A 20,769-nucleotide genomic window follows, 5' to 3' on the forward strand; every position below is an offset into this window, starting at 1 on the left:
GCCGGTCAGAAGGTCACAAAAGGGGATCACGTGACCCTGGGACTTGGCAACTGGCATGTACTTAGGACCGTTCTAAGTACATGCCAGTTGCCAAGCAGCTGAATGTTGATCACGTGACCACAGGGATGCTGCAAGCGTTTGTAAATGTGAAACATGGTCATCAATTACTTTTTTCTCAGTGCCACTGTAACTTTGAACAATCTGTTCTGACCTAGACCTTCCCAAAAGCATGAAACAGACTCCTCATCCCAATAAAACCCCTTTTATTTAGGTTAAAGGGAATTCCTCTCCAGTAAAGTCCCGGCAAACAGTCTTTCATGAGATTTCACAACTACAGATCTTTATCAGGCTTGGAGTGTTGCCAGGCCGATATCTTCCAAACACCATGCTGTAGCAGCAATTACTTGGCAAAAGAAGTCAGGAACAGACCTTCGCTCTAATGAATTGAATTAATTAATCTCCTGCAAACACCACTCCCCTTTCGCTCCTCTTTATTCCCTTTGGGAGGGACCATTCACTATCCACCTGAGCCTTTACTCCCGAATCGATCCTTGTTCCTTAACTGTTCCCTTCTTCTGGCAGCTCTGTGCATGCGCACACTGGGAACAGGTTCCAGCTGTTCTTCTGCCCCACTGATCTCCGACTCTGAAGGCAGCTGATAACTGTCAGACAGCCCTGGCCCCATCTCTGCCTCTGACGCAGAGCCCTCATCCGAGCCTTCCCCAGACTCCACGACTGGCCCATGTTCCTCTTCAACCTCCTCACTGTCCGAGTCTGCCGCCAGCTCTGCTGGCCGCTGGCGGGCCACAACACAATCACTAAAGGAAGCGTTGTAAGCAGAGGTCCACATGTACATCCTTCCAAGAAGATGTCTGTAGTATCCTTGACTTTGTGGGAGTTCACCTTAAGTCTTGCAATAAACCATTGATCAAATGGATGCTACTTTAAATATTTTGCATTCGTAAAATTAAAAAGCCTTTCTTCCCCCTTTTTGGATTGTAATCCTTGCTCTGTCATTGCAACCATTGTGTACAATTCAGGGAGGCATACAAGGAAAAGCATACAGGTAGTCCTCAAGTTACAACAGTTCCTTTGGTGACTGCTCAAAATTACAGTGGCACTGAAAAAAGTGACTTATGGCCATTTTTCACTTACAACTGTTGCAACATCTCCACGATCTCATATGTGTGTGTGTGTGTGTATGCACACACACACACACACACACACACACATATATGATGGTTGCTGGGTCCCAGGGGATCCCATGATCCCATTTTGTGACTTTCTGACAAGCAAAGTCAGTGAGGAAGCCCATTTGTTTAACAACTGTGTTACTAACTTAACAACTACAGCAATTTAGTTAGCAACAGTGCCAAGTAAGGTTGTAGCATGAGGCAAAATTCACTTAACAATTGTCTCACTTAAGAACAGAAATTTTGCGCTCTGTGAGGGTTGCAAGCTGAGAAGTCCTGGTATTTACTTTTAGGACAATTTAGGAATAAACTACGGAGAACTTCTCTCGGTAAACTGCTGATAAAAGTGAATATAAGTTTAACTTGTGTGCTTCCAATTTCAAGACCCCTCTGAATATCAGGAAAAAGAAAAAAAAGCATCTAACCAATGGGTATTTTTGGAACGAGACCTCCATCTCCTTTGCATCACTCTACCTCCTGTGGCTCCTAAAACCAGACAGAAGCATTAAGGACAGCCATCCGCCACAAGAAAGTCACTCATGTCTAATTTAGAGCTGTCATTTGACTTCATTAGCTATTTGGAAGATGAGCCGGTGTATATTTGGCTGGAAATTCCGGGAACAGCCATTAGAAGCCATCAGAAGAATGCAAGACTAGTGACTACACTTTTCCTTTTATTTCTGCTCTTAAAAAGCTGGTCCTAAGTCATGCAGTAAGGTGCTAGGCACACCATTTTCCGGAGATACACGCTTGGAATAGTTGCTGAAACAATGGGGCAGAAATTGTGGTCTTTCCTTTTAAAGCATGTTCCAGTTTGATGGTTGACAGACCATCACTTGTCCTTGTGCCCCTTTTAAAGCACCCATCTCTTTCCTTTTAGGTTACCATCTCATTTCTGCTAGTTCACTGCAAATTTCTCTGTACGTTCTGGATTCTTTTTAATGCTGAGCTTCATATGCTTTCAGATTAGGTCATTTTAAAGTACCGTCCCACGGGCATATTACTATCATCATTTTATCTCTGCTGGAAAAAGTGCCTCCATAGCTCACAAGCAACAGATAACATCGAAGAAGTGTAATTAAGAAAACGGAAAGTAAGATTAATAGACCAAACTATGGCAAATCATGCTGTATGCATTAATTTACTGCTTTCTGAGCAACTTAAATATCTAATTTGTTAAAATTACCTGCAAGTGTCTGATAATTAAGCACAGATGAGTGCTATTTAATTTGCCTTTGGTTTAATTTTTTGGGACATCACATCATGCTTTGTGCTACTTAGGAGATGCTTAACAATCAGCCCAGGTTGTTGAACTGGGCATATAAAATGCACCCTGGGGGTCGAGAATTGGGCGGGATCTAGAAGGGCCATGTAAGACAGAATCAGCATGGATAGTTTCCTTGTTTTCTACCAATGAACTTCAAGTTTTCCTCAAGCAGAAATGTTAGAAATGCATTTAAGGGATAGGCTGTGAGTTAGAACATAGAATAACAGAGTTGTACGGGACTTAGGAGGTCACCTAGTCCAGCTCAAGCAGGAGAAGACCCTATTTCCAGTGGTGGCTAACTTTTTGGGGCCAGCACCCAGAAGGCAATGTGTGTGCCCCCCATGCCCCCTACATATGTGCATGCAACCCCTCTGCCACCCCCTTATCTACATTGCACCTCACAGCTGATTTTCGGCCCATTTGAGGCCTTTTTCAGCCTCCTAGAGGCTTGAGGAAAGCCTCTGCAGTCTGAAAAATGGGCCCGTTTCGTCACTTCCGGTATTTCCGGAAGTACAGGAAGTGATGAAATGGGCCCATTTTTCAGACTGCAAAAGCTGCAGGCTTTCCTCAACCTCTGGGAGGCCAAAATGGACTGAAAATCAGCTGTGAGGTGCGCACATGCGCAGTGAGGTAAATTTGCCTGCGGCTTGCGTGCCGGCACAAATGGCTCTGCGTGCCACCTGTGGCGTCTGTGCCATAGGTTCGCCATCATGGCCCTATACTATTCCAAACAAGTCTCTTCTTAAAACCTCCAGTGATGAAGCACCCACAACTTCTGGAGGCAAGTTGTTCCCCTGGTTAATTGTTCTCACTGTCAAGAAATTTCTCCTTAGTTCTAGGTTGGTTCTCTCCTTGATTAGTTTCTTTCCATTGCTTCTTGTCTTGCCTTCAGGTGCTTTGGTAAATAGTTTGCCCCCCCCATCTTTGTGACAGCCCCTCAATATCCATAATGGTGTTATATGGATATAACCTTGGTGGTGCAGTGGTTAGAGAGCAGTACTGCAAACTACTTCTGCTGACAGCCAGCTGCCTGCAGTTTGGCAGATCGAATCGCACCAGGCTCAAGGTTGACTCAGCCTTCCATCCTTCTGAAGTGGAGGACCCAAATTGTTGAGGGCAATATGCTGACTCTGTAAACTGCTTAGAGAGAGCTGTAAAGCACTGTGAAGTGGTATATAAGCCAATCTCATTATACACATGTTGTACTCTGACAATAAAGGTAATAATAAACTAAGTGCTATTGCTATTGCTATATGGTGTCATAACATCCATAATGGTGTCATCTCAACTCACAGCCTATCCCTTAAAGATGTTAGGAATTAAACAGTTGGTTCAGAAGTTATTATGAGACTGATTCAATCAAAATTTAGGCTCATTTGTGCTAAAGCAATCCTAATTATGCTCTGTTCTTCTCTCTTGCTTCTAGAAGTGGCTATCTAAGGAGCAGATGACCTTACTTGACTTAAACGTCACCATTGGCCTTTGTATGCTATAAGCTACAGTATATTCCAAAGACTGGGAGGATTCGAGCAAAGAATTGAATGGGGCCAGACCAAAGACTTAATTCAAACTTCATTAAAATTAAAATAATTCAATTAACAAAGAAATTATAAGGTAAACAAACATAAATAACAGGTCTATTTCTTACTTAATGCAACCTTTCTCCTTCTAGCAAATTAGCATTAACAATTTTAGGGAGCTGCATTAAGCTCTCTTGCCTCAGGTTGTTTACTTTGGGGCTAACCTAATTAGGAAACCAATTTACTTTTATGTTCATGTCCAGTTGCCTAATGTTATTGTCCTAACTGGTCAAACCCATTTTCTTTGTTAAGACTACTTAAGAAAAAGAGAGAACAGGTAGAGGAGCACAGAGAAGAAATTGTGAGCTATTGATATGAGAAGATAGTTGGAGATTTAAACCATTAGTGGAAAAGTTTGGTCACCACGTTAGATAAGGGTCTAAACTTCAGATCAAAATAATCCAATTATGTATTGCAAAAAAAGATCAAGAATCCAGAAGAGATATTCTGCCTTCTAAAATGTTCTGAACCCTGAGAAAATGAGATGATGGAATACTGCATCGTTAAAAAGAAATTCTTCAACAAAATAAAGCCATTTTGTATATGCCCAAACTTTACACCACATGCATATACAGGAATAGCTACAAGTGTGGTTAAATCAAGATGATAACTGTGCAATTAAAAGAGCACTTTAAAAAAAGTGGAGTATATATGATACACCTTAAAAATGGGCAAATATTATATCATCGCAGCTACCATCTTAAATTTGTTTTATTGTAACCTGTAGATACCCCTGACCATAGCTCTTAAGAGATTATTGAGATATTGAAAAGTGGTGATGAGGGACTAAAATGGAGAAAATCAATGGTTCGCTTTATCTTAAAGAGAGCTAGAATTTAAATTGTACTACAGCTGAGTAAATCCAGGCTTAAAAACATCCGTATCCATGGAAGTTCACTAGAGGACTTTATTACTCTGTCTCAGTCCAAGCTATCCCAAAAAGTTACTTTGGTCAGTAAAAATGGCTGATGTTATGTGTCTTAAATATGGAAAGTTATTGAAAACATTGTTTTATTTATAATAGTAATGCTCAAGTTATTAATATTTAAATAATTAGTATACATCATCATGATTTGTTTTTAGCAATAGCAATAAGATTTACATACTGCTTACATACTGCTTCATAGTGCTTTTTAGCCTTCTCTAAGTGGTTTACAGAGTCAGCATATTTCCCCCAACAATCTGGGTCCTCATTTTACCCACCTCAGAAGGCTGGAGAGCTGAGTCAACCTTGAGCCTGGTGAGAATCAAACACCCAAATTGCAGGCAACCAGCAGTCAGCAGAAGTAGCCTGCAGTACTGCACTCTAACCACTGCGGCGCTAGAGCTCATAGTGTTTTACGGTGCTTTACAGCCTTCTCTAAACGGTTTACAGAGTCAGCATATTTTCCTCAACAATTTGGGTCCTCATTTTACTGACCTCAGAAGAATGGAAGGCTGAGTCAACCTTGAGCTAGTCAGGATCGAACTCCTGGCTCTGTGAGCAGAGTTAGTCTTCAATACTGCATTCTAACCACTGCGCCACCACCACACCATCAAATTTCTTCCTAAAAGGATCAGTGCACAAAGCTCTGATCAGTCACACTGACATTCTTTGAGGCTGCATAGATTTCCCTTAAGTTCACGACAGGTTAATGGTTACTATTCGTGATGCACGAGGCACAGACAACTCAGTGGTTCCCCGAGAAATATGCCAGGGTTTCTTTGAAGAAACTTATTTTTTCATTCTTAAATGCAAAGTACAAAAGACCGCATAAATGGTGCAAGACATTTTTATGAATTACATCATAAGAAGAGAGAGAGAGAGGAGGGGAAAAAAAGAGCAATTCCATCAAACTGTCAGAATGCATTAACCTCCTTTCTTATTAACTGTATTGGTTTCTGGAAGTCAAAAAAAAGCTTGCAAACAGAAAGGACAGTGGCTGTTTTCTTTGAAACGGCCAAGAGAATATATATTGTCATATGATTTGCTCAAATAGTTCTGTCATTTTGAAACCTGTTCCTTATAAAAGCATAGAATATACTCAGAAGGGGCCACTGAGGTTATAAACTTCAGACCATCTGTTCAAAGCAGAAATCCAAATGAAGCCATCTTCAAACAAAGCCTATCAATTTTCTATAGAATGCATCAAGTGGAGGAGAAGTCACCATCTTCCTAAACCATTTGTTCCACTCTCAAACTGCTTGCGCTGTCAGGAAGTTTTCCCAACACTCAACCAGCTCTGGCTTTTCCGTAATTTAAAATGATTCCTTAGTGCCGTTCATTCTGGAAAAAACAGAGTAAAGGTTTCACTTTCCAACCCACTACTGAGATCGATCCCTATACGTTTTTTGACAAGGTCTGTCACATCTGTTCTCCCAATCTTTTCTCAAGGTTAGTGTTCTTAAGTTCTTAAATTTTCCATGCTGATCATTCTTAATGCCCTTCTCTGAAAATTTTCCAGGGTACCTGAGTTCCTCTTAGAATATAGAATAACAGAGTTGGAAGAGACCTTGGGAGGCTTCTAGTCCAACCCACTACTTAGGTAGGAAACCCTACACCATTTCAAACAAATGGTTATCCAATCTCTTCTTTAAAGCTTTCAGTGTTGGAGCGTTCACAACTTCTGGAGGCAACTTGTTCCACTGATGAACTGTTCCCACTGTCAAGAAATGTCTGCTTAGTTCTAGGTTGCTTCTCTCCTTGGTTAGTTTCCATCCATTGCTTCTTGTTCTGCCTTTAGGTGCTTTGGAAAATAGCTTGATTCCCTCTTCTTTGTGGCAGCACCTGAGAAATTGGAATACGACTATCATGTCATATTTCCATACCTTAAAACATGATACTGAAACTGGATCTAGATCTGAGGATCTAGTTTGCTGTATATGTAATAACTTCTTCCCTCTATACCCTTAAAAAGTTATGAATATTAAACCTGGATGGGATATGGAAGAGACAGAATGGATTAGCTGTGAAAAGAGTCTGTCTAAGGATGCAGCACAGTAAATCCAGTGTTCTCTGATTCACTATTTTGTTGCAATGTTCATTAATTAAACCAATAATCTTTTGTTGAAAGTCCCACCAGAACCAACATATTTAATTAATTGTGTATTAATGTCTAAATAAATAAGCCTTTTTCCCCACAAAAACCTCAGATAATCTAGGTACCTTGGACTGCATATGGCTAATTGCAGGTTTTGGCAAAGCCTGGCTATTAAGAAATTTTTTTGGATTGCAATTATTATGCTAATCTTACTTTCAAAATGTGAAAAGGCAGGGCAATATTCGAAAGGTCTTCATTTGGAACAAAAAATACTGAAGTACTTTATTCTCTCTGGAGTTATCCTGCCAATAATTAATGATGTAGAAATAAATATGTCCTGCCACATTTAGTGAAATAAATCAAAAAAAGAATCAATTTTATCTTTCCAGTCAGCAGCTCTTGAGTAACCCATATAGGAATTTTAAAGATTAGTACTTTCATGAAGAAAAAAATAATATCTCCCTGTTTTTATGTTACGTGCAACTTATCAAAATTAAGATCTGAATAAAGCTGGAAAGCAGATATTTCTTTATGGGATCATATTAAGCTTTCTGATTTTGTTTTAAAGGCATCAAAAGATCTGACTTCCTACACACTGTGCCAATCCCCCCAAAATTGAAGTTTTAATTATTTCTGTCAAATAATTTATATAGAGTAAGTCAAAAGGTAAATCCAGAAGTTTGAGGATTTGTGGCATCTTTGCCTGGTGAAAGGCAAGGACAGTAAAAGTTACTGTGATTTAATGGTAACCCCCATCTTCTCAAGGAACTATATGTAAGTTCCTGTAATAAATAGGTAAATGTTGGACCTTTGAGTCAGTTTTTAACTCCTGCAGATTGACTGGACGAGTCCTTGTAGTTTTTCTGGTGAGATTTCATAAGTGCCATTGCCTCTTTCCTAAAGCTGAGAGTCAGTGACTGGGCCAAGGTCATCCAGCTAGTTTTGTGCCTGTGATGACCCAAAGGGGCGTGGCACAAAGGCAACACAGTGAGATAATCAGTAGGAGTCCCTTTATTAGTTGCAACTTTGCCCCCAATGTCCTGGTTACCTCCTGGCTAGAGAAAAACTCTCCCAGGAACAGCCTTTGGCTGCAGAGAACCAAGTCCAAAATGTGGTCAACAAAAACTTTAACTATAAGTCCAATCAAGGCAAAATGAGGTAATTAGTCCAGCAGGGCAAGAGAAGGAATTCCAGACCTGAAAGCATGGCAATAACTCAACACGGTTGGGAGGATGCCAGGAACACAAATAACCAAAGTCAACACAAGATAAATTCACTTTTGCTCCCAGCATGCATTTCTTTTAAACTTTCATTCCCAGCTGTTGCTAATGAAGGGAATCAGGGCCCCTTCCTCCCCTGTAAGCCACACAACCCACATTGCTCCCTTCTCCGTTCCTCTTTGCGTGCCCTAGGATGAAGAGGGGGTGGCCTGGGTCTTCCTCTGAACTCCCTCTCCCTTGTTCTACCTCTTCCCTGCTCTGCCCAGCCAGAGTTTGTCCTTCCCCAGTTTCCTCCACAGCCAAGGGAGCCACATTCTAACTCCCTGTCAGCTGTTCGTCTTCCTCCTCGGATTCAGACTCCGACAGGGCAATGACAGTGCCTAAAATGGGACTAGAACTCACAATCTCCCAGTTTCTATTCTGGTGCTTTAACCACTACACCAAACTTGCCCTCGAATTTCAGCAAACAAATAAAACAAATAAAACTGAGTAATTCTCAGAAGTTCAGAACAGCAATTTACTGTTCCCGCCAGATTCCTTGAAATAAATGGTGATAAAATATGGATGAATATTTCCCCCTGTAGTTTTCTGATTGATTACGGATAGACTTACGGCCATAATCGAACCCAACATATCTGTTGCTAAGTGAGACGCTGGTTAAGTGAGTTTTGCCCCATTTTAGGGCTTTTCTTGCCCCTGTTGTTAAGTGAATCATTGCAGTTGTTAAATTAATAACCCGGTCATTAAGTGAATCTGTCTTCCCCACAGATTTTGCTTGTCTGAAGGTCACATAAGGTGTTCACGTGATCTGGGGATGCTGCAACCATCATAAAATATGAACCCGTTGCCAATCAACCAAATTTTGGTCACATGACCATGAAGATGCCTCAATGGTTGTAAGTATGAAAATTGGTCATAAGCCCCTTTATCAGTTATCTTGAAACTTTGAACAGTCACCAAGTGAGCTGTTGTAAGTTGAGGACTTCCTGTATTCCATTTATTTATCATTTTCAGTTTTTTATGGTAAACTTTTACTTACATGAATTTTATGCATGGCTTTTAGTTGAACATCTGCGTGTTTTTCCTAATAAAGTACATTTTTGTAGAATAGAATGGAATGGAATGGAATGGAATGGAATGGAATAGAATAGGATAGAATAGAATAGAATAGAATAGAATAGAATAGAATAGAATAGAATAGAATAGAATAGAATTCTTTATTGGCCAAGTGTGATTGGATACACAAGGAATTTGTCTTGGTGCAAATACTCTCAGGATACATAAAAGAAAAGATACATTCATCAAGAGTCAAGAATCATAAGGTACAACACTTAATAATAGTCATAGGGTACCATAAGCAATCAAATCATGCTAGGAAATAGTCAATATAAATCGTAAGGATACAAGCGACAAAGTTAGAGTCATACAGTCACAAGTGGGAGGGGATGGGCGTTAAGGAGTGATGAGAAGATTAACAGTAATGGTAGTGCAGACTTTGTAAATAGTTTGACGATATTGAGGGAATTATTTGTTTAGCAGAGTGACGGCTTTCGGGGAAAAACTATCTTTGTGTCCAGTTGTTGTGGTGTGCAGTGCTCTATAGTGTCGTTTTGAGGGAAGGAGTTGAAACAGTTTATGTCTGGGATGTGAGGGATCTGTAAATATTTTCACAGCCCTCTTTTTAACAGGTGCAGTATACAGGAACTTGATGGAAGGCAGGTTGGTAGTAACTGTTTTTTTCTGTCGTCCTAATTATACATTGTATACATTTTCCCCTAATATACAGTTTCTCATGAGTGGCTATTGTCCTAATAGTACTTTTCCTTCTAGGTGTGTTTTTATACACGTTTTCCCCTCTACATATCATTCTGTATGCCATTTTAAGCTGGAGAACTGCATCACCATATATCTTCAAAAAACCCACAAAACTCAAATTATATCCATGTTTCACTTCATATTTTTGTTTGAAAATGCAAGCCGAATACACTTGAGTTCCTTCTCTAGCTGTAATTCTTAAGCCTAAAAGATTTAAGATATTAATTATCAAGTATGGTATATAATTTATTACAGTCTATTATCTTTCCTTTAAAAGCAATCCACCACTGGGGGAAAAAGTAATCATACACAATTTGTATGCATTGATGACTGGTTGCAAGTCAACGGGGCAATTTATGCAATTTATGACTTCTGGAGTTGGAGGCAGCATATATAATATTGCTTCTATCAATTTTTTTTGCCCACAAACAATAACAACTCTGTGAAATTGATTGGGCTAAGAGAGATTTAGTTATGGAGATTCTCAGTCATCCAGGTTGTGGTTATCCCAAATCTCCTTTTCCCAAAAGGCAATTGGACTTTGTTTTTTCTTGAAGACGTTTCACTTCTCATCCAAGAAGCTTCATACAGTTTCTCCACCATTCAATCAGAGCTAAAGAAGCTTCTTGGATGAGAAATGAAATGTCTTCAAAGGGAAAACAGCACCTTTGGGCTAAGAGGAACTGATCAACCCCAAATCAGCCAGTGAACAGCCATATCTAAGGGTGGATTTCTCAGTTCTGTCTTTTGATTCCCATGTCTTAATTACACTGGCTTTCTACATGGTGAATCTCTACAAGTACACCTCAACTTGCAACAGTTTATTTAGTGACCATTTGAAGTTACAGTGGCACTGAAAAAAAATGATGTATGATTTTCACACGTAGGACCCATGGAGCATCCCCATGGTCATGTGATCAAAATCCAGATGTTTGGCAACTGGCTCGTACTTATGATGGTCACAATGTTCCAGGCAGTGGTGGCATTCAGTTGGTTCGCACCGGATCAGGCAAACCGGTAGCAAGAATTTGGTGTGGGTCACCAAACTGGTAGTAAGTTTTGGCTAGCCACGCCCCCGACCCGGTTACCTCCTGCCCAATGCTCGCTCACCCCGCCCGACTGATGTTCGCCTAAGGTATTTCTTTCTTTCTTTCTTTCTTTCTTTCTTTCTTTCTTTCTTTCTTTCTTTCTTTCTTTCTTTCTTTCTTTCTTTCTTTTTTCCCCTCCTGACAATCAGCTGTACATAGATCAGTTGTGCCAGGATTTTCCTTGGCTGAGGCCCAGGAAGGCAAAAAGTGGCTCAGCCCTTCCCTCCATTTTTTGCCTTCCTAAGCCTCAGAAGAGATTTAGGGGAGCAAAAATTCCCCTCAAGAAGCTCCTCTGAGGCCCAGAAGGCCTCCCAAATGGGAAGGGGCTGCAAAAAAGCAAAAAAAAAAAGCCATGCCCACCCAGTCACATGACCACACTCACCAAGCCACACCCACAGAACCGGTAGTGAAAATTTTTGAATCCCACCACTGGTCCCAGGGTCATATGATCCCCTTTTGTAACCTTGTGACCAGAAGCATCAACGGGGAAGCCGCTTAATGACTGTGTTACTAACTTAACTGTGTTATCAACTTAAACACCTGCACTGATTCGCTTAATGACTGCAGCAGGAAGGGCCGTAAAATGAGGGCAAAATGCAACTAACGAACATCTTGCTTAGCAACAGAAATGCTTAGTGACTGTTAGAAAGTAGGATCTACCCCAACAAAGAGGATTTATGACCAAAGCTCTTCCACTCATAATCGCAGGGCTGCAATTCTGGATGTGTAGCAACACAACTCCTTTCGTGGCTTTTTGCAGTGTCCCATGAGCAGGGGACTAGGTTGTATGATGGTTTTGCTGAAAACTGGGACTTCCTTTCAGTTTTCAACACAGCTGTGCCATAGCATACAGCGGGTTCGCTTAATGGCAGTGTTTTGCTTAACAGAGCCTGCTTAAAGGTAAGAAATTTGGGTTGGTCATGTGGCTGGCCTGTTTTACAAACCTTTATAACTAATGCCCCTAATAGGCAGGCTCCATTGTGGTCAGAATCAGAGGTGGTCTTCAGCAAGTTCTGAATACCAGTTCTAGAGAACCGGTAGTAGAAATTTTGAGTTGTTCGGAGAATCGGCAAATACCGTCTCTGACAGGTCCTGCCCCCATCTATTCTCTGCTTCCTGAATCCCAGGTGATCAGCTGGGTGTCAACTAAAAAGATACTCCTTTGGTCTTTTTAGCTACTAGAAAAAGGGAGTGGGGGAAAACAAGGCATTCCTTTAATGCCTAGATAATCACCTCGGTAGCCCAAAGTTGTTGGAGCATAAGAAGGTTATTGGAGAGCATGATGGATGATTCATGGAGATGGATGTGTCCCATTGGAGAAGTCACACCCAGGGGGTGGGGAGAAGACCAGGGTCAAGGGTGAATATATGATGTAATTTAGTATCGGCTGCATCCAGCTTATGCCAACATGGCCACTCCTAATAAATCAATGTACTTTTGTCTGAGATGCGGCTAGAGACTTTTGATTTGAATGAAGGTGGATTTGTTGGAGCCCTGACACTCGGTCTTCTTCACAGGAGAACAGAGAGAACAGAGCAGGAAAGCAGGTTAGTAGGGTGGGGAGAGAATGGGAATTATGAAGTATCCTTCCCTGCCACACCCACCAAGCCATGCCACACCCACCAAGCCATGCCACACCCACCAAGCCATGCCACACCCACCAAGCCATGCCACACCCACCAAGCCATGCCCACAGAACCTGTAGTAAAATTTTTTGAATCCCACCACTGGTCAGAATTTGAGAATTACCGCTATAAGCAAATGACTTCTCTAGAAAGCTGAAGTAACAGTCACCTAGTATCTTGTACTTTAAGTACTATTTCCAATTTCCCCACACCCCCAGGCTCCGGAGTATCCATCTTCCTGAACAATAAGACCATAGTGGTTTCTAGAGGTGTTTCCCCAGCCTGCCAATCTTATTTTAATGAGTTTGGATAAAGGGGTTATGGTACAGGGGCAATGGGAAAAGATGGCCACCCATTTATGCATGCTTGCATGCCTTCAGTCTAATTTAATTGTGCAAATGGAGCCAATTGATTTTCACATTTAATTAATTATGAATTATTGGAGGCAATCCAGCTGCAGGGAAAAAAAAATGTCAAGAGGAGGTCAGGAGGAACAGTAAAACTTTAGCTGATGACATCTTGCTCACAAAACGAAGCCTGCTTTGCCATCTATGTATAACTGGATGACCTTCCTTTGGAGCACAAGGAAGGAGTGCGTAGCATCTGGAGCAAAGAACAAGGATGGAAAACGACACTGTCTTTATTTGTTTATTTGTTGGTTTGTTTATCCAGAGAGACTGTGGAGGCTTACAATGCAATTAAAATTATAAATATAAGAACAATTATAAATTAGAAAAATAAGTTGAAAATTCAGAGCTTAGATGGTGCCTTCTCTATCATTGCACCAACTATCTCCAGCCTCGAGGGCTCCCACTGGGGCCTGAAGCCAACTGACAATGTTTCAAGGTCCTCTAGAAGGCCAGAAAGTGGGGCGGATCAAACGATCCAGTCAATGGTGGTATTCAACTTTTTTTACTACCGGTTCTATGGGCATGGCTTGGTGGGCATGGTGTAGCTTGGTGGGTGGGGTGTGGCTTGGTGGGCGTGGCAGGGGAAGGATACTGTAAAATCTCCATTCCCCCCCCCACTCCAGGGTAAAGTTACTCTAAAATCCCCATTCCCTCTCCATCCCGTTAACCTGCTTTCCAGCTCCATTCTCCTGTGCATGGCAACAAAAGAAGATCCAGCTGATCACCTGGGACTCGGGAGGCAGAGACTAGATCGGAGCAGGGCCAGTCAGAAGTGGGATTTGCCAGTTCTCCGAACTACTCAAAATTTCTGCTACCGGTTCTTTGAACTACTCAAAATTTCCTCTACTGGTTCTCCAGCACCGCTCAGAACCTGCTGAATATCACCTCTGCATCCAGTGGCAAGATGTTTCGAAAGGCTGGGGCCACAGCAGAAAACTCTTTTCCTAGACTCTTCCAAATTAAATTCCTTAGCTGATGGGATCCAAAGCAAGTCTCTTCTGCCAGAAAAGTGGGGAGGCCAATTTCACTGAGGCCAAATGGTGCCACAGATATCCTCAACCCATGGCATAACGGGCTTAAAACTAACAACCAACACCCTATATACTTGCATCCACACATCAGTTGCATCTGATGGCATTTTCACAATCAGATCAGGGCTGGGATTCTACCAGTTTGCACCTATTTGCTAGAATTAGTTGTTAACATTCTAAGCAGTTTGGAGAACCGGCTGTTAGAAGAAATTATTGGCCTAATCCTGTAAGGAAGGCAGTAAGGAAACATTCTGGTGTTGCTTACAGAAACTGCCTCTCCATTAACCCTTATTACATTCTTGGCAGGTCTAGACTTCCTGTCTCAGGAACTTCTCTGGAGGTTTTTTCCCTCCTTTGCTGGTACTTTGCTTGTGCGGAGGGACCATTCAAAGTTCCAATGGCACTGAAAAAAGTGACTTATGACCATTTTTCACACTTACGACTGTTGCAGCATCCCCACAGTCATGAGAGGCCAAGCGAGGAGATGCATGCCTCGATGTGAGTGGTATTGAGTTGGCCACGCCCAGCCAATAACATGACCACCAAGCTATGCCCACCAACTTAGCCACACCCACAGAACCGGTTGTTAAAAAAAAAATTGAATCTCAGCCCTGAATAAGATCATCACGAACATATCAGGAACCCTGGTGGGGCAGTGGTTAGATTGCAGTGTTGCAGGCAAACTCTGTCCACTGCCAGGAGTTCGATCCTGACCGGCTCAAGGTTGACTTAACCTTCCATCCTTCCAAGGTTGGTAAAATGAGGGCCCAGATTGTTGAGGGCAATATACAAATAATGCTTCTACATTGCAAACCACCCAGAGAGTGCTGTAAATGGCTGTTAAAAAATGTTATTGCTGTTGCTATTATTTTCCCATCCTTTCCCCTGTGCAGGTAGCCACAGAAGAAGACGCAACTTTTGTTGGCTCAAAGGCTACACTCTTCTTTAGTACAGCGAAGAAAAACTAATCGGGTGGGAAACTTAGGAGGAAATCAACTACTGTATTACCTACAAGCAAAAAGTCCATGGATGGTTAGAGATTGCAATTTTATTTGTGAAGGGGATTTTAATGGGAAACAAAATCCCAATCACATTAATTCAAAATACCTGAACTTTCAAAACTTGTTCTGTTAGCCCTTCCAGCTAAGAACAGAAAACAATCCACTTGGCAATTTTGGGTACTATTGGGTACTACTTTAAGCATAGACAGATGATTTTGGATATCTTGGGGGATTGTGGTAAATATGTTTTGAGAACAGAAGAAGTCATTTAAATATATAAATCTCAAAACATATTCAGGCTTTGGGGACAGCTTCCCTTAAGCACAGCTCCTTAGGAGACCTTGGGAGAAGTTAAAAGATGCTGCAATGGCTCCTCCAATTAAAAGAACACAAAAGTTTTCACATGTAGCACATCTGAAAATTGTCCCTTCAGATTTATAAAGTCTACTAGAGCGCTTGATCGGATCTGCTGGCAGGTTTGCTCAGGGCCTATGTGTAGTGTAGCAATTCTGCCAATGCATTTAGAATAGAATGGATTGGAATGGATTGGAAGGGAAGGGAAGGGAAGGGAAGGGAAGGGAAGGGAACAGAAGTCTTTATTGGCCTAGTGTGACTGGACACATAAGGAATTTGTCTCTGGCGCATAAGCTCTTAGTGTACATACAAATAACAAATGATAAATCATCGTCATAATAATCATAAAAAACATTCATCATAGACCATCATATATAAGACTTAGTGATAGTCATGGGATCCTAAATAAGCAATCAACATAAATCATACTAGGATATTAAATAAAGCAATATAAATCATAAGATGCAAACAACAAGTTATAGTGGTAAGAAGATAAGGAGACAGAATAATAGAAATGCAGCCTTACTAGTTAGTTTGACAGTGTTGTGGGAATTAGCAGAGTGATGGCATGGGAAAAAAAAAAACCGTCCTTGTTCTTTTCTGGTTGAAAATAATGAGAATTGTAGCCAATTAGAGGCCTCAAGATCAGAGAAGGGTTAACTAAGAATGGCCTGACTTCAACACATTAAATTTTCATGACGAAAGAGAGGAAAACAGGACTTGAGGTTTGCAAGAGGACAATGCTGGCACTTAAATTTGGAATCCAAGCCTTCCTAATAAGCTTCTCTATTCTTCAGAATTATTTTGTACATTTTTTTGGTGGGATTTGCAACTGCAGATTACAGGAAGCCTATACATTCGCAGTAAGGTATTATGGTATCCATAAAGCTCAACACAACTCATTTGAAAGCCCTTCATCCCAGATGGTTGTACAGGTAGTCCTTGTTTAGCAACCACAATCGTGACTGGCGAATTCAGTGGTCAAGCAAAGTGGTCACTGAGTGAAACCATCCCTGTGGTCATGATCTTCAGTTTTCCTGTGCTTTACAGCCCTGTGAAGGTTATATATACAGGCGTTGGCCATACTTCATCACCGTTGTAATTGTGAGGGGGCATTAAAGGAGGCAGTTGAGTGGTATGGTGGCCTAGAGGTGGAGCTCTCACCTCACAATCAGGAGGCTGTGAGTTTGATCCTAGGTAGAGGCAGATATTTCTCTCTCTCTGGGCCCAATGAGAATATTTCTGTTGAACAAAACTCCACATTGGCAACAGGGAGGGCATCCGGCCATTCAACACTCAGCTCCATTCAGTTGCCAGACTCCACACCGCAAGGGATTATGGGGGTGGATGATGATGATTAAAGAAGGCAATCACTGTATGAGAACTACCTGTAACAATAACCTCCAGACATTACTTAATTCGAGACATTAGTTGATATTAGTTTTCAGTGCAAATCAAGGTTCTTCCATGTACTTGCTGTTGAAGCAAAGACAGGGAGATTCCAGGCGCACCTTGAATGTACAGCTGTCATGGGGAAAAATAGTTTTGTTTTGTTTTTAACTTAGGCAAAGATAAGGCACAGGCAGTGTTAATGCAAATAGCAACTGTAAGAAATAAGGCAGCAAAATCACTCAACTAGCTGTATAGATGAAGGCTGTGCTTAGACTGGAAAAATAAATGTGAATTGCAGTCCATGTAGCATTCAATACCTTAAAGCTGTGACTCAGGGGGCAGTGAAGAGACGGGGGCAGGGCCAAACAGAGGTGGTATTTACTGTTTCTCCGAACTACTCAACATTTCCACTACCGGTTCTCCAGAACCTGTCAGAACTGGCTTAATACCACCTCTGTCTAGGACCTGCATGGGTTCCATATTCTGGACTTCAAAAAAAACCAAAAAACACCACGGGGGGGAAAGCCGAACTAGGACCAGGAAGAAGAAAAGTTCTCAGGAACTACTTGCCGATGTTCTTGAGAGTTTCCGTAGGGAAAAATGATAAGTGAAATTGCTGTTGTTTATCGTTGACAAATAGAACAAGTGAGAGGCTGGACATTATTCAAAGAAAGAGATGGTTTCTTGCATTTATCGACATGCAGCATATCTGGGTGACCTGAGATGACATTTTGGGATCCTGAGAATAGTTTTCCCTTTTAAAACCTTTTTGTCCTCAAGCAGAATTAATTTTGATCACGAAGACAGCGCTGCTCCATGCTACAAGTGCATTAGCCAGAGGATCACTGCTTATCACGGGTAGTCATGTAATTGCTGCAGTGACATACATTGAGTTCCCATCTATGTGGCTCATTGAACACTTGCCATCTGTCTGCCTGGCTCGCCACTGGCTTCAAATGAATCTCCTAGGTAATGTCTACCCTTAAGAAAGCTCAATTGAACTTTCCAAATATTTATTTCCAAGGAAAATTGTCAGCTGCCTATCTTCGTTTTCTCTGAAGCTCACTAGCAACTGCCATAACCACGGGTTGTAAGGGGCAAGAGTGCTGGAAGCGTGAAAAGAATATTGTGGGAAAATTGGAGAGTATGGACACTTAACAGGAACCAGAGTTGCCAAACTGAGCCATCTTCCTGCCTTTAAGGACACTGACCCTGGGAAAGGAATTTCCCATGGCGCCGGAGGCACCGGGTTTCCCAAAACGTCAGAAGAGGATCTGACTCTCCCAGGGAGGAAGATTTTGGACATTGGAGATTGCTTTCAATATATGATTTTTGTGTGGTTTTTCTTCAGAGCTTGCCTCACTCATGCTGCACTCAGGATCTCTAGTAAAAGTAACTTTTGTCTAATCTCTACGGAGACACAGGTTGTTCTTTCCTAGGGAATAAGCTGTGGCCAGTCTGACGTAAATATTGCAGGAAGTCCTCAACTTATGACCTCCTTTGGAACCATTGCTAAATAAGAAGGTTGTCCTGCCCACTTTTGCAACTTTTTTCTGCAATGATAGCAATAGCAGTAGCCTGCAGACTTATATACTGCTTCACAGGGCTTGACAGCCCTCTCTAAGCGGTTTACAGAGTCAGCATATTGCCCCACAACAATCTGGGTCCTCATTTTACCCACCTCGGAAGGATGGAAAGCTGAGTCAACCTTGAGCCTGGTGAGAATTGAACTGCCAAATTGCAGGCAGCCAGCAGTCAGCAGAAGTAGTCTGCAGTACTGCAATCTAACCACTGCACCACCCTGGTTCAAACTGCATTAAGTGTATAGGCAACCCGAATATAACGATGTTTCTGATCATAATTTCAGTTTCATAAAAACAAGAAAGAAAAACAAAGCACCCCGCATAAACTTTAGGGTGGAAAAACTCAGTACAGGTAGTCCTTGACTTACGACAGTTTATTTAGTGACCGTTCAAAGTTACAATGGCATTGAAAAAGTGACTTACGGCCATTGTTCACACTTAAGACTTACCCACCTCGGAAGGACGAAAGGCTGAGTCAACCTTGAGCCTGGTGGGACTTGAACTGCCAAATTGCAGGCAGCCGGCAGGCAGCAGAAGTAGCTCTAACCACTGCGCCACCAAGGCTCATACTTAAGTGAATCACTGCAGTTGTTATGTGAATCGTGCAGTCATTAATCTAGCTTCTCCCATTGGTTTTGCTTGCTGGATGTTGGCTGGGAAAGGTGAAAGTGATGAGCCTATGACCCTAGGGTGCTGCAACCATCCAAAATATATGCCGCTCGTCAAGTGCCTGAATGTCAATCACATGACCACGGGGATGCTACTCCAGTTGTAAATGTGAGGGTTCGTCATAAGTCAATTATTTCAGTGCTGTTATATCTTCAAATGATTGCTAAACAAAGGTGTGGAAATTGAGACTTGAAGGAGCAGAAGAGAGCTACAAACAGAAGCAACTAATCCTGTTGTCCCCAAGGTTTTTTTTTCCCCAAAAAAGACTTTTCTTTGTTTTTCATCCTTCTCATCCAGGGAGCATCTTCAGTTCTGAAAGGTGAGAAGCAAAACATCTTCAAGGAAAAAAAAACAAAGAAAGCCCAGTTTTCTTTTGAAAAATAAAAATAAAAGCTCTTTTGGGACTACCATGACCTGGATTGACTGAGAATCTCCACAGACATTTAACGAATCCCATTCTATCTTCCCGACCGGAATCCAGTGGTGGTATTCTACTGGTTTGGCCCAGTTCTGCAGAGGCAGTAGCAGCAATGAGCAGCAGAGACCGAACCAATTCTCTCCACCGCTCTGCTGTTGGGCCCACCCACCCACTCAGGCTCACCTTCATCCTCCGCTTCTGAAGTGCGGCTGCTTTGCGCGGCGTAGCGGAGTGCCATGCGGCTGTTGCTGAAGTAACTGGGATCATGCAGGCTTTCAGGAGGTGAGTTGGAATGCCTCTGCGCCTGTGCAAAGTCCGTGTTTGGCACACACACCCACACACACCCACAAAGTGTGTGCATGCATGCAAAGCACACCCGCCAAGCCACGCCCACCAAACCGGTCGTAAAAACATTTGAATCCCACCACTGCTGGAATACTATCTGTGTTAACTCATGGAATTCAAAACAGGATCTCATTTGTGAGTGGGTCGGTATAGGATTGGATCACCTGAACTTGCTGGATGTTGCTGAAGCAGGCATCGCGACAATTTATTTAAAGGAGTATTATGAACCAGCCAATTATTTTTTCCACCCTGAATGATAAAAGGCCAGCCTCCTCTCATTCTGTTCCTTAAAAGCAGAGAATTTTGAAAGCCCTGGGGATCTGTTTGACATGACTCACAAATCAGTTTCCTCATCCATCGTGCACCTTGAGACTAAAGAGAAGACCTCTGCCAAGATAAAATGAATTAAAGCTCGTAAGATCATTCTGATTGTCCTCCCGTTTCCCTCTCCATTCAAAGTATTGGCAATAATAGGTGCGGTAGGAATCAGGCCCACCAGCAGCAACTGGTGGAAGTTACTTTGGGTTTTGAATTTCTGGGCATGCAGTCTCTAAAGAATCTTATAAACTTGTTTCCTGGAACTCGGATGTCATTTAAGATTTGTAAGATTAATAGAAACCTTCAAGCTGGCATCAAAGGCTATTCTGCAAGGAATTGCTTTGCTTAGTCACAAAGACAATCAAAGCAAGCACAATAGCAAACAGAAAATGAAAGGCAGTACGTCTGCATAGACAACTGGGACAGTGTGCAAACAAGCC

At 41.9% G+C, this 20,769-nt stretch overlaps 2 long non-coding RNA genes across 2 annotated transcripts in view; one reads left to right on the plus strand and one right to left on the minus strand.

Moving 5' to 3' along the window:
• Positions 1–20,769, plus strand: part of LOC148124843 (uncharacterized) — a 139,007-nt gene that overhangs the window by 67,321 nt on the left and 50,917 nt on the right. The window contains exon 3 of the long non-coding RNA XR_015744972.1: positions 9,049–9,176. This is a non-coding gene — a long non-coding RNA (uncharacterized LOC148124843). The remainder of the gene's footprint in view (positions 1–9,048; positions 9,177–20,769) is intronic.
• Positions 1–20,769, minus strand: part of LOC148124844 (uncharacterized) — a 112,242-nt gene that overhangs the window by 61,657 nt on the left and 29,816 nt on the right. The gene's annotated exons all lie outside the window — the stretch shown is intronic.

This window comes from Pseudonaja textilis, chromosome 11 (genome assembly GCF_049901715.1).
Source record: "Pseudonaja textilis isolate UNSWEBS1 chromosome 11, rPseTex1.2, whole genome shotgun sequence".
NCBI classification, from domain to species: domain Eukaryota; kingdom Metazoa; phylum Chordata; class Lepidosauria; order Squamata; family Elapidae; genus Pseudonaja; species Pseudonaja textilis.